We start from the raw sequence: 19,089 nt of genomic DNA, 5'->3' as shown, positions 1-19,089 counted from the left end.
GAGGAAATGATGGTTCATACTGAATTCGTAGCCTTGCGTAACGTAATGATTATAATATTACTAGTGGCTTGTGCAGGAAATGCTGCAAACTAAATCCATTAGATGTTCAATTAGAAACTTTTCAGATTTATTTTCAATGAAAAATACCAGACATTTTGAAAGTTATTTGCTTCCATAATAGTGAAACATACTCCCTATGAATGGTTTTTTATGTCAAATACTTTTTCATGAACCTATACACCTTCAGTTTTTTAGTTTGAACGCGAAAACGCAAGTAACAATGGCAGGACGATCAGTCGGTTTTTCATGTGGGAGTAAAGCAGTAGCTATTTCAGGTCATTGAGGATTGTAGATGAAAGTTAAAAAAAATTCAGGTTTTCTATGCTTTCGAACAATAGACATAGCATCTTGGTATAACTGCTGCATGTTTTGTAAACTACCTTGAAATGTAGAGGGTAAAATCATTTTATCCTGCTAAGAGATCTTGTTCAAATGATCGGGAGACTACAAAATCTTCTAGGCCTCTTATTTTATCAATAAGTAATATCTTTTGGTCTTTCCTTAGGAACTATAATTTTTGCGCTCTCTCGAGCCAGTACTGAAGAGAATGACGCATATAAATATCTACACCACACCGCCATTAAGTATATGAAAAAGATCCAACCCCACTTGACTAATAACTATAAAAATATTTTAATAACAATATTATTATCTTACGTAAGTTTTGTAATTTATATATAGCCGTCACTCGGTAAATTATAGAAATGAAGATCTGATTTAAGATATTCTCTACATTTACTTATATAACGCCAAAACTTTTTACTTTCATATCATCAATATAGCATTAATATCTATAATTAATAATAATAGTCACATCATGGCATTAACTATAATAATATTTAATTTCTAATGGTAATGTCATCAAACCACCTCAAGTTTTGTAGTTTTCAATATCCAATATACAGCTGTATTCAGAAAATTACACACTACTGGATCAGTCCTGTAAATTATTTTTAGTAGTCCTAAGTCTTGAAGTTTTTAACCAATTTAATTTGAGCTCTAATATGTCAGCATTCTTGCAGGTCATGGCCTTCGTATAATATTGTTTACTGTAGTGTGTGTTTTGTTTTATTCTGAAATTCAATTAATAGTGACGACAGATGAATTTTAGAAAATAGGAAGATTATGTTGAAAAATTGACATATCACTGAAAACTACTATTTTTCCTAAAAACGTTGGGTTCCAACCTTCAAAATGAGGGGTCATTTATTAAAATCCGTTCAGCCGTTTTCCCGTAATTTCCATTACCAGTTCAAATTATATATATATATAGATTCCATAATACAACATTTTACACCTCGGATATATCATACATAAATAGGATGCATAAATAAGTAATTCTGAAAGATTTGAAATAAATAGCAGAACTTAACCTCCTGAATTCTGAGACACTTGTTGTTTCGTTTTCGAAAACTACTACAAAAGAATTGACAGACACAAGGCAAAATGCTGTAATAAATGCAGGTAAGGATTTCTCTCGCGTGGAAGGCATTCTGGACTCTCAAGTTCATCGTACTGGAGGGAACACTCAGCAAGGAACTCAGAGTAGAAATATTGGAGACCTGCGTAACTCCAGTACTGTTATATGGGTGCCAGACGTGGTCTCTTACTGCCAAACTCCGAAACAGTCTCCAAATATGCCAAAGAAAGATGCCGAGAAGGGTACTAGGCTTATCACTGAGGGACAGAGTTCCAAACGAAGTGCTACAAAAGATGGCAGCAATTGACGATCCAGCACTGCAAGCCAACTACACCAAATGGAAGTGGGGAGGCCATGTTGCACGACTTAGGGCTATACTACACGAACGTTAAAAATGTTGCGTTGACAGGCGTTGGTAACGCATGAAAAATGTATAAACTACACGTTGCTTTAGGGACGCTGTGTTTGGTTTCAGAACTGCAATGGATGATATACAAGTTGCATATGTAGCTCAGCTATGTGTTCAATTTGTAAGTCTGTCTCAAAAAAAGAGAAAAAGGAGATGATGAATTCATACCGCAAACATTAAGAGACTTTCGACAGGAAAGTTTTATACTGTACTGCATTTGAAAATCACCGACAGTATCCCGACGAGCTTTTTCTCTGTTGCAGAATGTCAATAAAAACTTTTGATCTTTTGAATTTAATTTTTCATAAAATTAGGAAAACTGATACTGTAATGAGGAAATCAATTCATCCTGTCGAAAAGTTGGTTGTAACATTAAGGTAATTAATAAAACTTGCCTTAATTTGTAATGATTATATTCTTATTTTATGCATAATATTGTGACAGCGACGTGAGATTCGAACTCACGACCAGCGTCCCGCAAGAGATAAGATCGCGCGGCGCTCTTTGGGATGGCGCGCGGCGGAGAGGGGAAAAGGGCCAACGCGGCGAGAGAGTGGAGAGAGAGAGTGCGCGCGCATCTAGTGTTGGTAGAGAGGAGAGGGCTCGGGATTTTTCTGGAGTGCCATCTCTAGAGACGCGTGGAACCTTCGAGGCTACGTCGCTGTGGTTATAAATTACGGACGCGAAGAAACGACAGCAGTTTCCAGTTTTGAGTTGATTAGTCAGCCAGTCAGTGAGAAAGCCAGTCTTGTGTACCGGAGTTCGACTCGAGTGTGCGTCCGCAACTGTATCAGCATCCGAAGGCCTGAGTTCGAGTGCAGTGGACCGCAGTTGGAGGGACCTGAGTTCGAGTGCAGTGGACCGCAGTTGGAGGGACCCGAGTTCGAGTACAGTGAACTGTCTCTGAAGGTCTGTGGTTCGAGATACTGTGAACTCGAGTGACTGAGATAGAAGAACTGTGAACTGAGAACTGGTAGTTCTGATCTGTAAATAGTGCTTTGTAAATATTAGTTAAGATTAACAGTTCATTGTTGTGCGTAATAGTCCAAGTAAATTGTCATTGTCGTCGGTGGAGTGCTATAACGAATACTGTGTTGAGTGAAGATCCAATTGTTGACGAGAGCGTTTAAGGTGAATTGTAGAAAGGAATTATTGTTGTGACAAATAAATTACATTGTTGGTACTAATAAAATTCACAATATGTTGAAAATTAAGAACATTACAAGCTGCAGAAATCAGTACTGACTGAAATAAACAATGAACTCAAAATCATTTGAACCATCGGCAATAACACTCAACGCGACATAACTGACAATTGGGACATTCTTGATGTTGCCCATTGCTCGACAAGCAGGTTTCTGAACACTTGAGAAACTTTGAAACGGGCTTCAATTGCAAGCTCTGGAGGTATATTGTCCATGATTTTGACAAATGATAATAGGAAAGCTTTGTTTCCATCCTTGTCATTCTCTGTTTAGTCTTTGTATGGCCACGCTCTCTGATAATATATTTGTAATATTCCTTGTTGCAGTTACTAGAATATTTTCAGATTTTTCTTTTCTTCCTGTCCGTGTCGAGGGAAGAGATGGTCCCGATTTTGTTTGGGTACCTTTTACATTACCCAAAGTAGCCTGAGAAATAACACCATCCGGTATGTCTTCTTATTTAGGTGGAGGTATATTCGAAATGGTTTCATTCTCACCAAAAGTAGGTAGTAAAAACTGCATTCTGCTTCACAATATCCAGTCTGTTGTTGAGTTGCGTTGGTGACGCACATGTACAGTAGTATGAATACGTTTGCAAAAGATGGCGTTGCCAACGCAGACCTCTGCGTTGAAACTTCTCAACGTCGAAGCAACGCAACCAAACGCAGCATCTTTAACGCTTGTGTAGTATAGTCATGCAATTATACAAGCGATCATATTACCAAAAACTAAGTTCCTATAAAAGAACGTTGTCAACGCAACGTTTTTAACGTTCGTGTAGTATAGCCCTTAGAGACGGAAGATGGACGCAGACAGTCACACTATGGGATCCCCGCATTGGCAACAGATCACGCGGAAGACCAAGACGAAAATGGGCCGACCTCTTCAGTGAACGAGTAGGAAGCCATTGGTCAAGCAGAGCAAGATATAGGGAAGACTGGAAAAACATAAGAAGACAAGTGAACAGCGACTAAAACCAGTGCGACAGAAACAAGCGAACAATACCAAACTGTGCAGAATGTGAAGCAAGTGAACAATTCCACTATTACGCGGGGTAGCTCACCGCGTGAGACAAATAGAGCTCTCCCTCTATAGGAGGAGGCCTTTGCCCTTAACGGGACATTTTTAGGCTAATTATCATCATATCTTATTATACTTCTGATCTCTGCTCTTACATCACATATGAAGAGTCCACTGCAAGAATGATGGATGTAATTTGGAATACATTTTGGAGGAGAAGAGATTGAAAGTTTGAAATGCTTGGCGCTCAAAGCTTAACTGTGATTTTCCGATCATTACTGGACAATGACTATCAGTGTTAATGCCATATAACTCTCTATGTACATTCTATATGTCTTAAGCTATGCATTGACAGTCTTGGTTCATTTTCGACAAAAAAGTGACATCCATCATTCTTGCAGTGGACTCTTCATATAGTTTGAGATTTTAATAGGTACTTTGTTTCTTACAGGGAGCAGCTAAAATGCATATGTCCCACATCTCCTCTTATTTTCTCCTAATCCAGTACAGCGAAACAGTGCTTGCAGTACTGTTGTGTCATTCATTTAACTCAGTTCTCTAGTTTTAGTACTTACAGTATAAAATGGAAATGAGTTTATCTACTGCTTTTATCTAACTAAAATGGCCCCTGTATCTTCAACCCTAACGACAAAAATAAAATCATGGATTGCGATTGACGAAGCTTTCACTATAGATGGAAAAATAGTAATGTGTCAAGTGTGCGATAAAAAAAAAGTCGGGTGCTCTATGAAATCTCAACTGGAGAGTCTTACCTATCCTATTCCTGCCAGATATTGATATTAAATATTTTCAACCTCTGCAAAGGATAAATTTCCAATTTTTATACTTCCATTTCGTATTATGTTGTAGTCACGAGACATAATCATATACTTTGTGTTTTCGGAATTTACTTCCAAACCTATGGCTTTACTTGCTTCCAGTAAAATTCCCGTGTTTTCCCTAATAGTTTGTGGATTTTCTCCTAACATATTCACGTCATCCGCATAGACAAGCAGCTGATGTAACCCGTTCAATTCCAAATCCTCTCTGTTATCCTGGACTTTCCTAATGGCATAATCTAGAGCGAAGTTAAAAAGTAAAGGTGATAGTGCATCTCCCTGCTTTAGCCCGCAGTGAATTGGAAAAGCATCTGACAGAAACTGACCTATACGGACTCTGCTGTAAGTTTCACTGAGGCACAATTTAATTAATCGGACTAGATTTTCTGATCAAGTATTACAGTACTAAAGAAATTAACTACTACTATACGAAGAGTCCACTGCAAGAATGATGGATGTCACTTTCTTGTCGAATATGAACCAAGATTGTCAATGCATAGCTTAAGACATGTAGAATGTGCAAAGAGAGTTATATGGCATTAACACTGATAGTCATTGTCCAGTGATGATCGGAAAATCACAGTTAAGCTCTGAGCGCTAGGCATTTCAAACTTTGAATTGCTTCTCCTGCAAAATGTATTCCAAAAGACATCCATCATTCTTGCAATGGACTCTTCAAATAGCAATACATTCTGAAATTAGGTTATACTCATGAAGAAGAACAGAAAGCAGCTGTCTTTGTGTGTTGAAGTATCAGTGAAGGTCCTGTATGGCGTCATGTGATAATTATAAATTCGTATTTATGTAGTTCCGGCTTAACTCACAGATTTGCAGGCGTCCGTAACTCCGTGGTTTCCAGCGCTCACTGACTAGTTGCCTTGTAGAATGTGTTACGGCATACAATGAAATCGGTGGAACAGGTTTTTACAATATTTCTCATAAATGAACATATGCTTATTTTTATCGATTGTTATTTGAATAAATTATTAGATCCTAAGATCATATCTAATGAAAATAATAAAATAAAACATCCATATATATTTATATGGAAAATTTAAATTATTGCAAAACATCTTACAGGAAAATATAACGCAACTAGTGTCTTGTGCAGCAAATGCTGCTGCAAATTAAGTTCGTTAGACGTTCAAATAAATATTTTTCAGATTTATTTTCAATGAAGAATACTTGTCTTTTTTAGTTATTTGCTCCCATAATAATGAAACATACTCCCTCTGAATGGATTTTTTTAGACTAAATACTTTTTCTTGAACCTATTCAACTTCAGTTTTTGAGTTTCAACGCGAAAACGCAAGTATCAATGTCAGGACGATAGCAGTAGCTATTTCAGGTCATTGTGGATTGTAGGAAAAAGTTAAAAAAATGTCAGGTTTGTTAAGCTTTCGTACAGCTGCTGCATGTAAAACTTGAAATGTAGAGCGTAAAGTTATTTTATCCTACTAACAGATCTTGCTGAAATGATCTGGAGACTACAAAATTTTCTAGGCCTCTTAATTTATCAATAAGTAATACCTTTTTATCTTTCTTTAGGAACTGTAATTTTTGCGCTCTCTCGACCCAATACTGAAGAAAATGACACATATCAATATCTACACTACACCTCCATTAAGTATATGAAAAAGACCCAACCCCACTGGGTTAATAAGTATAAAAATATTTGATTTTTAATAACAATATTATTATTTTACTTAAGTTTTGTAGTTATACATAGCAGCCAATCAGTATATTATAGAAATGAAGATCTAAATTAAGATATTCTCAACAATTACTTACATAACCTCAAAACGTTTCACTTTCATATCAATAATATAGCATCAATATTATGTACAATTAATGAAATATAGACGCATTATGATATTACCTATTATAATATTTAATTTCTAAGTGTAATAATGTCATCAAACCACCTCATGTTTCGTAGATTTGAATATCCAATACACAGCTGTACTCAGAAAATTATACACTGCAGAATCAGTTTTTAATAACAAATTGAATTGAGCTCTAAATATGTCGGCAATCCTGCAGGTCATGGCCTTCGTGTAATAGCCTATTGTTTATTGTAGTGTGTTTTTTGTTCTGAAATTCAATCAAGTCGGCCGTGATTCAATAAAATTATTTCTCAAAACTGACAACAGATAGATTTTGGAAAATTGGAAAATTATGTAGGAAAATTGACATTTCACTGAAAACTACTATTTTTCCGAAAAACTTTGGATGCCAGGCATGAAAATGAGGGGTCATTCATTAAAATCTGTTCAGCCGTTTTCCCGTAATTTCCATTACCAGTTCAAATTATATATATAGATATCAAACACGATAGTGGGCGTATATCGCAGTCCCCGAAGAGAAGTGTCAAATAAAAAATGTCAGCTTTTCAGGAGAGCGGATTAAACGTTTAAAAACTGCTTATGAATGCAGAGAATGCGATTTCACAAGAACTTATTTTTCCATGTAAAAGAATATGACGTATTTCTTCATGATATTTATAAGACTTTTATATCAAATAATGTTTTAAACGTACTAAAAATTGCATTTTTTGGACATAATGACAGTTTTCTACTGGAACGATAAACAATAATTACTTAAAAATTCTTGGAAATATGACGCTTCTATACTTGTACTGGTTCCAGTGAATTATTATCTTTATATTACTGCTTTGTTGTTGAGTTTATTGAAAAAAATATCCAATGTTACTAACATACAAAGACTGTAAAATGATAAATTATACAAATTCAAGACTTTATTAATACAAACGCGTGATCATAAATTAAATAAATTAATCATAACAAAGCACTTTTTTTTGACAAAATTACATACACTCAAGGTGTTTATATAAAAAATTCCAACAGGCTTATTATGAAGCAAAAGCAAAGCATCCTACTCCAAATTACTACCAGTTCTGTGTGCATTATTTGTTAGTGAAAAATGTTTATAGCGACTATTACAATTTTACTACGTCATACTACTTTTGACCAATAAAACGTACGAAAGGACTTATTTCAACCAATCATGGCTGTTTATCGCGTCCCTAGCATTTGTTTAATTTTATCGCGTCCCTAGCATTTGTTTGCCAACATTTCAAACTGCGCTGGTCTGGACGTCAAAAAAAAAAAAAAAAATACAAACCACTACAGTCTATCCACAGCAGTTTCAAATATGACTCACATTGACATTCAAGAACAAGAATTAATAAAATCACTGGTCATAGCTATGCATCTTCCCTGAAATCCTATTTACAAATAAATGAAGAGCACCATTCGGAAATCCTGAATAGATTGAGAAATAAACTATGTACATCAACGAGTTCCACTTCTTTTATGCACATGTCTAACAGAAAACACTAACACTAACCACTAAAACATTCAAAATTTGAAGATTGTACTTTCAATAATTATTCCTTTTAAAATTATTCATGTTTATTTTTATATGTCATAATCGTTAATTAAAAACTTTTCTTGTTTATTTCATGAACTATAATTAAAACTTTTCTAACACTTGTATATATTAGTTAGGTTATGTTATAGCTTCTGCTATATGATATTATGGATAGTCACGTATCAGAGATTGTTTAATACTGAGTTTTATTGAAAATCATCTATCGAGTGACGTTGATTACTGGGATACGGATAATTGAAGTGGAATGCAACTATATTAATAAAAATGAAACTGAATCAACAAAGCCTTCTTGACTAGTAACCGTCAACAGAATTCAATAAGATTCCATAGTTGGCACAACTGATATCAAGGAAACAGCTAATCATAACATACTACTGCCATCTAGCATGCATCTAGCGTATTATTTGTAATGTTGAGATGGTACAATAATACATTTGAAGACAGTTGTATTTTCGCAAGCCAATTAATATTTTATTGTAATGGAGTACTTCGTTACTTCTAATCTTTATATACTTTCTTCTAATCGTGCAATAGTCAATTAAATGCCACTAGAGTTTTGATTTTCTCTAGTGAGATTACTATTGATAATGATACTAACAATAAAGCCGCATTCACAATGATAAAAATTAAACATAACCGTAACATAAACACAGAAGTTTGCGCCCAGGCTACCAAATGGGATCATTCACAACGATTCACATAAGAATCGACATAAACAATACCGTAAGACGTTAATATGAAAGTTTGCAAACTCCAAACTTTCATGCTTATGCTTACGTGATTTGCAAACAGAACACAATCGTGGAGCGCTGAAGTATACGACAGAATATGAGGAAATGGCGTCGTTGTTATGTTTCCATGGTTACCAAGTATGTTTGCTGTTATGTTTATGTTGCCATCGTGAATGATGGTATGACTTCTTGATTTTACTGTATCGTTAAGTTAACGCTTACGTTATGTTTAATTTTCATTGTGAATGAGCCTTAAGAAGGTTTCAGATTTCAAACATAAACTCTACCAGGTCTGTATTCTTTTGACGATAGTAGATACGGCCTTTCTTGTAGCTGTCATCATCATCATCATCATCATCATACTCTGTTGTGAAGCAAAACATCCAGGGTAGTCTTTATTCAATATCAACATCATTATTTCAACACATTTCATCTTCCCTCCTGAATTTACTGCAATGTTTTTACCACAGTCTTCTTCTGATTACATTTTCAGATGAAAGATATTTTAAATAATCTTTCTACTCTGTAATAATAATAATATAATAATAATAATATTTATTAATACTTTACACTTGAGCTGCATTAGGCATTGCAGCCCGAAAGAGCAGAAGCTCGTGCTCGGGCGCAGTTCAGATCAGTTATACAAAATATATCACAAAATTACGAGAGTTCATTGAGCACAATCACATTAATAAATGGTAAAATACATACAGCATGTAATAACAGGGTCTATATACAAATAGAAAATACAGAGAATATTAGAGTAACAATTTTAACTCAGTTAGCTTAAACAATTAAATAATTAATCTGATTTGTTTCTTAAATCTATGTGTGTTAAGTGTACTTAGCTCAGGGTAAGCTCTAATTAATGTATTATATATTTTGGGTCCAAAATTTCTGCTGTGTTTTAATCCAGCAGTTGTGTGGCATTTGGGAGTATTTAGAAAGAAACTGTAGTTTTGTCTCGTCTGGTATTCATGAGGATCATATTTAAATTTATTGTGGTTTTTATGGAAGTAAATCAGCAATTTTTGTTTATAAATTTGTTCTAGATTTGATACGCCAAATTCCTGAAAAATTAATTTTGTTGGGTAATCAAAAGGTTTATATAGACAAATTTTGATAATTCTTTTTTGGAGCAGATTTAAAGGACGGATAGTCGATTTTGCCATTCCTCCCCAACCTAAAATACCATACTGAATTATTGATTGAAACAGAGCTAAGTACACAGTACGCAGAACATAAACAGGTAAATAAGAGCGTAGAATGGAAAATTTGTGGATTGTTTTACGCAATCTGTTACACAGAAAGGAGATATGCTTGTCCCATTTTAAATGTTGGTCAATAATAATGCCTAAATATTTAACTTCTGAGGATATACTCAAAGCGTTACATGAGCAAGTAGGTAGGTTACAATCATGTATAGTTATACTTATATTATTATTTATTTCTAGTTGCTCAAGGCCATGTGATGTTAATGAAAATGGTATTAATTTTGTTTTAGAAACGTTCGAAGAAAGTAAGTGAGCATCCAGCCATTCTTTAATAATATTAATACCACTGTTAGAATTTTGAGAAGTTTCATTCCAACTCGAACCGCTAAATATAACCACAGTATCATCAGCATAAGAATACAGAGTACCAGAATATTTCTCAATGTCAATTTTAAGTAAATCGTTGATATATATTAAAAACAAAACAGGACCTAAAATCGTCCCCTGAGGTACACCTATATCAATGTTACGTGATTTACTAAGGTGATCATTTATTTTAGTTGCTTGAGTTCTGTTACTTAAGTAAGATTTAAATAATTTTAAAGCAATTCCATTAATTCCTAATCTATCCATTTTATTCAAAAGTATACTGTGATTGACCGTATCGAAAGCTTTTGTAAGATTTTAGTGTCTTCTTAAGAAGTTTCACTACTAAGAGTTTCACCTAAGCGTTACTTAGACGCAGAGACCACAACGCGTTCATAATATGTGCGTCCGTTTCGTCTGCAATATTCGCCGGGCTGATCACGTAACACCATCCCTCGAAATGTTGTCCTGGCTGCGTCTAGAAGATCGTAGGAAAATCCACTGTCTTTCCCTTCTCTTTCACATATTGCATTTCTCCACTTCTGTCTGACTTGCATCTCGTTTTCAAAATTTATCCACCCATCATAACCTAGACACACGATCACAACACTCCTCAATATTATCCATTCCCTCCCACTGAACATCCTCATATACATCTTCTTTCACTGTGGCTGTTCCTCGACTTTGGAATTCCCTACCGAGTAATGTCAGGGACTGTCAGACATCAAACCAATTTAAGAATAGACTAACGAGATATTTTTCTAACAATTCTTGTTAACAATAATAGCTGTTTCAGTTTTATCAATGTTTAATGGTTATATATATCACCAGATAAAAATCAAAATTATCTCATTGTTATTATTATTATTATTATTATTATTATTATTATTATTATTATTATTATTATTATTATTATTTTTATTTTTATAACTACTTCTTACCAATGTTTACTATTGTCACATTAACATTACTTATCCAACTTTCATAACTTTCATGTTGTTTTATAGTCTAGATGTAATAACTATGTAAGCAATTGTATTCAATTAGAACTAGAGTCTGGCTGGGCGGAAGAGAAGGCCTACTGGCCTTATCTCTGCCAGATTAAATAAATAAAGAAATTATTATTATTATTATTATTACTATTATTATTATTATTATTTTTATTATCATTATTATTATTATTATTATTATTATTATTATTATTATTATTATTATTATTATTATTATTATTATTATTACTTGTATCCACTGATTAGGCACACAAAATATTGGCCCACTTTTAAGGACATCCTAGAAATTATTAAACAATAATTCCCCATCCTATATTGTGTATCACTCATAGCACTTCAGTCGACATTCGACATCACACGAAACCTTGACCGAACTCTCAGGGATTACTTTCCTCCTCTTGGCAACGTTAAGAGTGACCAGTGTATCTTTGCATTGTCCTTTTAATTTCCTTCCTGCCGTCTTTACTTCTTTTTTGTGAATTTGACTTAAGATTTTCAATTTAAGCAACTTTTTCTCCTCTTGTAATCAGTGCTGTGGCTGCCGATGAGTGAACCCTCCCGAATTTAGTAGTGGTGCATTAGGTACTAATGTTGTCATTATAATGAACATTTGCTGAGGCAACTACATCAACACTTCGAAATGTATATGAAATTACTTACAATTATTTATATAAGTAAATCTTCTTTACTTGCTGAGTTATTTTGTTATTAATAGAATATTCCTTTTTCACTATTAGAAAGGTATCGTGCTGTATTACCTTGTAAAAATACAGCAAAGTTTGCTTACGTTTTAAATATCTAGTAATATTCTAACCCGTAATAAGAAATACGATGACATCCGAATTATTACTTGCTTAACTTACTTACTGTCTTTTAAGGAACCCGGAGGTTCATTGCCGCCTTCACGTAAGCCCGCAATTGGTCCATATCCTGAGCAAGATTAATCCACTCTCCATCATCATATCCCACCTCCCTCAAATCCATTTTAATATTATCTTCCCATCTACGTCTCAGCATCCCCAAAGGTATTTTTCCCTCCGGTTTTCCAACTAACACTCTATATGTATTTCTGGATTCGCCTTTACGTGTTACATGCCCTGCCCATGTCAAACGTGTCGATTTATGTTCCTAATTATGTCATTTGAAGAATACAATGTGTGCAGTTCTGTGTTGTGTAACTTTCTCCATTCTCCTGTAACTTCATCCCTCTTAGCCCCGAAATATTTTCCTAAGCAACTTATTCTCAAACAATCTTAACCTATGTTAACCTCTCAAAGTGAGAGTCCAAGTTTCACAACCATAAAGAACAACCGGTAATATAACTGTTTTATAAATTGTAATTTTCAGAATTTTTGACAGCAGACTGGATGATAAAAGCTTCTCAACCGAATAATAACACGCATTTCCCATATTTATTCTGTGTTTAATTTCCTACCGAGTATCATTTATATTTGTTACTGTTGCTCCAAGATATTTGAACTTCTCCACCTCTTCAAAAGATAAATCTCCAATTTTTATATTTCCTTTTCGTACAATATTCCCGTCACGAGACATAATCGTATATACTTTCTTTTCGGGATTTACTTCCAAACCTATCTCTTTACTTGGTACAAGTAAAAGTCCCGTGTTTTCCGTAATCGTTTGTGGATTTCCTCCTAACATATTCACGTCATCCGCATAGACAAGCAGCTGATGTAACCTGTTCAATTCCAAACCCCCTCTGTTATCCTGAACTTTAATAATGGCATACTCTAGAGCAAAGTTAAAAAGTAAAGGTGATAGTGCATCTCCTTGCTTTAGCCCACAATGAATTGGAAACGCATCTGACAGAAACTGACCTATACCAACTCTGCTGTACGTTTCACTGAGACACATTTTAATTAATCGAACTAGTTCCTTGGGAATACCAAATTCAATAAGACTATCATATAAAACTTCTCTCTTATCCGAGTCATATACCTTTTTGAAATCTATGAATAACTGATGCACTGTACCCTTATACTCCCATTTTGTCTCCATTATCTGTCGAATACAAAATATTTGGTCAATATCTGATCTATTACGCCTAAAACCACACTGATGATCCTCAATGATTTCATCTACGTATGACGTTAATCTTCTCAAAAGAATATTGGACAACATTTTGTACGACGTTAACAAAAGTGATATTCCTCGAAAGTTACTATAGTTAGTCTTGTCCCCATTCTTAAAGATAGGTACGAAATATTCTAATTATTAATAACATATATTGTTGGGGTAAAAAATACCCCAACTGCTGTGTGTAGTATGAAGTTCTAGAGCATCTAAGTTGGGGGGGGGTGTAATAAAAATGTAACAGAGAAACAACGGAAGGTATTATGCGTAAATTAGAAAATACAAGACTTTTCATTATGTTGTAATGATATGAAATTTGTACTCAACATGGAATAAGCTCAATAATTCGGACTAATTTAGGCAAAGTCAATTCTGAATTAGCCTAGTCGTATTTACAGAGAAATTACTGGAACAGGATTATTTCATAAATTAAAAGAAAACAGCGATATTTTATTGTAATTTATATTTATAGATTTAGTGTTTAATAATTCTCTTTTACAAACGTATGGAACAAAGAAACGTTAGGGGGAAAAAAGGAATGAGTCTAAATTCTTTTGTGCCAGATCGTGCGTATTTGCTTGGTTTCCGCACAAAACCAATCCGCGGAAAGTCTAAAATTCCACATTCAGTATCCGCAACCTAACACATTACAATTTCCCTCTTCTTACCGCTTAAGTGTCATATTGATTTTACTGCTTTACGCTTTTAACATATTATTTTTAGAGACGTTCAATGTAGCAATAATTATAAATTGGAAACTTACCACTGCAATTTCACCTAAATTGCACTGTTAATTATTGTTTTTAAATATTTGCAAAAATTAAGCAAATTCCACAACTCCACTAAAGTTACTGCATTCGTGATGCAAGTAACATTAAGGAAGACGTGAAAAAATCAACAAGAATCCAGACTCATCATAGACTGGGGGGGGGGAGACTGACGTATATCACGGCCTGCTGGTGTATAGTAAACATAGAAATCATTTTAAAGCAACAATGTTGAAGATAGATATATTTTTGTTTCGCAAATTTGCCGTCATTGAACAGAAACTAAGATGGAGATTTCATTAAACTAATTATAAATTCCTCTTTCAGATATGTAATAAACGATCTTCGCACAAAATAATGTACGATACACGAGCGGTATATTTTCTTTCAATTCTCGGAAATTAAAAAACTCAACTACGTTTCGCTTTTTCAAACTTATCCTCGAGCATGAAAACTTCAACATACCGCTCTTGTAACCCATATTACTATTGTTTAAGCAAATTATTGCGCATGATGTACGTACTATAACTACCTTTTGCAAACATATGAAATAGAAAATATTAATTGACAATGAATGAGTTTGAATTTTCTTAGTTCGAGTTAATCACTGCACAGGAAATACTAGGTTTGGAATTTGAAAACTGTGATTTAAAGAAACAGGTAAGTGAGTCTGAGTCTGCTAGCTCTGCTTTTCTTTATTATCATTTTGTACAGAAAATGACGGAAGCCTGTCTGGCGCTAAGTCCACTAGGGATATCCTGAACTAGCACCAACAGATAGCGTACGTGTACTTTGAGGGATGCGCTTTGCGTGTGCATTTGTTTTTCGGTATACGTGCTTACAGTCATTAAGTTCTAAGACTTGACGCCTGGAGGGTAGGCTCCCACAAGAATCTGGATGTATCACAAGATGCCGCATAACACGGCGTACATTTAAACAGAACCACATCCTCCCTCAAAATAGTCTCCGTTGGCCGTTATGCACGTTTGCCAACGTTGGTTTAGCTGCTGGAAGCACCGTTGAAAGATGTTCGCAGGAAGGTCCCTTATGGCTTCTCTTGTGGCAGTCATGACCTCTTCGGAAGAATGAAATCTACGCCCACGTAGAGTTGCTTTCATGCGAGGAAAGAGAAAAAAATCGCAAGGTGCGAGATCAAGTGAATACGGAGGGTGTGGAAGAACTGTCATCTGTTGTCTTGCAAGTTCCTCTTGGACAAGGACAGAGCGATGTGCAGGGGCGTTGTCATGTAGCAACAGCCAATTCTTTGTACGCCATAGCTCAGGTCGCTTACGGCGAATTGAATCTCGTAAACCGCCAAGGATCTCTTTGTAGCGGGTTTTGTTCACAGTTGAACCTTCTGGGATGAATTCCATGTGAACAATTCCACTTGAATAAAAAAACAGTTCAAGCATCACCTTGCCTTTTGAACTGTCTTGTCGTGGTTTTTTCTGTCGTGGTGATAACGGCGTTTTCCATGTGGCGGATTGTCGTTTCAGTTGCGGATCGTAAAGGAAACACCAAGTTTCTCTCCAGTTATTATCCGGTTGAGAAACGTCGGATCATCGTCAGCACTACTAATGAGGTCACCAAAAATTGTCATGCGATCATCACGTTGGTCTTGCGACAGGATTCGTGGCACACTGTGCTGGGTAACACGAGACATGTTCAGGTCATCAGACAGAATTTTGTAGCAAGTACCATGGCTGACCCATACTGTTGCTGCGATATCGTCTACCGATTGGGAGCGGTTAGCACGCACCAACGTTGAACTTCTTGGATCTTGCGTTCAGTTCGAATTGTTTATGGCCGACCAGTACGCACATCATCTTCCAAACTGTCTCTTCCTTGCATAAAACTTCGGTGCCACACTGAGACTCACTGCGTCCTCACCGCAAACTTGCTGCATCATTTCAAACGTTTAGGCAGCAGTTTTGCTTAATTTCTGGCAGAACTTGATGTTTGCCCGTTGCTTAAACTGTGACATCTCGGGTTCCGACGTGCGCATTCAAATCACCGTCACAACAAAGACCGTAGTTCTGCTTACAGTGCATGCACTCAACTGTCTCTTGTTGGGTCGAGAGACTAACTGACAAGGTATCATACCATGGCGCCACCTATTCGCTATAGTGCACCATAACGCCACTATGCGCTCAGTATTAGAACTTAATGACTGTACCATGTATAAACATTGAGGATATACATAGTGTATTAGTATATTAAATACTCTTAAAAAGTACTAAAATTGGCAAATTTTTGTTATGTTCCTATATGTAAAAACCAGGGAAAGCTTTTTTTCTTCAATCAGGTCCCGAAATATTACGAATATATGCTTTAAACCTTAAAAAATATAAGTATTTAAATTGCGCTTCGAAGGTGCTAGCTATTAAATAAAAGTAACTAGCCCACTTCAAGTAAGGAATTGTTGACTACAGTTTCATTTTGGAAGAGGAAAAAGAAAAATTAATAAAAACATATGCAACCTCGACAGCAAGATATGTTAGCTTAGATTATATGCAGTAGTTGTAGGAGTCTCCGAAGTTTACGCCTGCAGTAAACTCTCGATAAACTGGGATGTTTATTATCCAGGACTGTCCGTAGTGAAATCCATTTCCTTAATAATGTTTTTAATGTACTGTACCCTAATTATTAAGACCATGTTTTAACTTCAATTTTGCAAAATCATCCTACATATTATTCAAAACTGCATGTTCTTAACCTACAAAACGCACGACTAATCCTGATAACTACTGCTATCATATTATATCATCCTATTAAAAATTGGATTTGATCTTTCTGCATCTACAGAAAAAAATACAAGGAATTCAATCTCGATAATCCCTTCCCATAAAAAAAAAAGATCATTGGTGGCTGCATATCCTGATTTTAGCGTAGGTTGTTACATACTAATAGGGAAATATTCACCTTCGACAAAGTTCCTATTTTTTTCATTCGTGCATATCGTTCTCAAAGTTCTCGTTTAGGTTCATGAACATTCAATTTACTCGTATCTATATTCTGCATACTGCAGATTTCCCCACCCGTCTCGGGAAATCGCTCAATATTATACAGGTTTACGTTATTATCTATTGTAAATTAAATTAAATTATGATGTAAGAAAATATTGAATTATATTAAATAATTCTAGGTTACACAGAGTAATTGTAAATATCATTTTGACACCCACAGAAAACCAACAATCGGAAAAACTTAATCAAGTGTAGCATATGGCATAACATAGCCCTACAATATGTTGCGCCGCATAGAACGCTCCTGCCATCAAGCGGTAAAACTTCGCATAAGATATCCCTGTTGTTAAAAGATAAAAGTCTGATAATTGCGATTAAAGTCCAGAAATTCAATTAGACCTGCTATATTATCTGGAATAACCTCATGTTGCGTAATTGGAATTTATTAGCACATTTTTCACTTTTCTCACACGCTTCGCCCTTCAGTGTGGGTAATATTAATTCCCAAGTGTCTTGTGTAAAAAAAAAGAAGAAGACCTAATCGAATTGTCGGAAATTTCATTATTAGGGACATTTTGCATTTCTTCAACACGTAAGTTAGCCATTTATAATCTTATTGTTAAGGAAATACGGTCAGGCTGTTACTGTGAGTTAAGAGACACAGGAACTGCGTAGGTCAGTTGTGCAATGTTAATATTGCAAACGAGATGCTTTCCGTTTTATTTTATTGATAGCGAGGTCTAGTAATAATAAAAACCGGAATATGAAGGACACTGTTGGTTTAGTGTCAGATATCTAAGTGGTCTTAATAGACTTAAAGGTAATACCACAGTCTAGTATATACAGTCACCAAGCTTCATATTTACTAAATATGCAAACTTAGACAGTTGAAATATACATCCATAGATAGTTGCTTACCACCAGGATCGCTACTATCGCCCCATCACAGACTCTTTCCCTAGCAGACCATAAAATGTATTGTACTTTCGATATCGTGTTCTTTTGAAAAAATTAACACCTTTCTTCCACTATTGAAATATGAAATACTTAAGGTTTATATATTATTTTCATAAAATATATATTATATTCTATAAACTCACCTTCCTGGATCTTTCGGAAGAAGGATAACACTAACCTATTTTCCTTACAGTTCCTAGTGCTAAAAACGTCTACTTGTCCTATATTATTATTATTATTATTATTATTATTATTATTATTATTATTATTATTATTATCATTCAAATTATCGTATTTTAGCCATTTAAATTTATTACAACCGATAACGAACATTTCACAGTTTACACAGCTTTTCACAAAAATGCGAAATACGGCACAGTCAGTACTCTTTCGATCTAGACGTAACGTTTGTTCGGGTTGCTATTTCAGAGTATGGAGCTCAGTGAAATATTACATTATAACTTTATTGCTTATCATTGCTAAGCTTTATATAGTGTAATGTGTCCATAAGTTCCGTTTACTTCTTGTTCCATAATATGTTGCAGAAATAATTACAAAACTGTGTTATTTTAATGTGAAGAGAATTTTACATTTTAACATAATTTGTTCACGTCAAC

General features: G+C 34.9%; 1 protein-coding gene across 1 annotated transcript in view; it reads right to left on the bottom strand.

Moving 5' to 3' along the window:
* The window catches only part of LOC138711699 (alpha-tocopherol transfer protein-like), a 190,140-nt gene that overhangs the window by 30,239 nt on the left and 140,812 nt on the right, over positions 1-19,089 (bottom strand). The window lies entirely within an intron of this gene.

Source organism: Periplaneta americana, chromosome 13 (genome assembly GCF_040183065.1).
Source record: "Periplaneta americana isolate PAMFEO1 chromosome 13, P.americana_PAMFEO1_priV1, whole genome shotgun sequence".
Classification (NCBI taxonomy): Eukaryota; Metazoa; Arthropoda; class Insecta; order Blattodea; family Blattidae; genus Periplaneta; species Periplaneta americana.
Note: the sequence above shows the minus strand (reverse complement) of the source record. Positions and strands in the feature narration are given on the sequence as shown.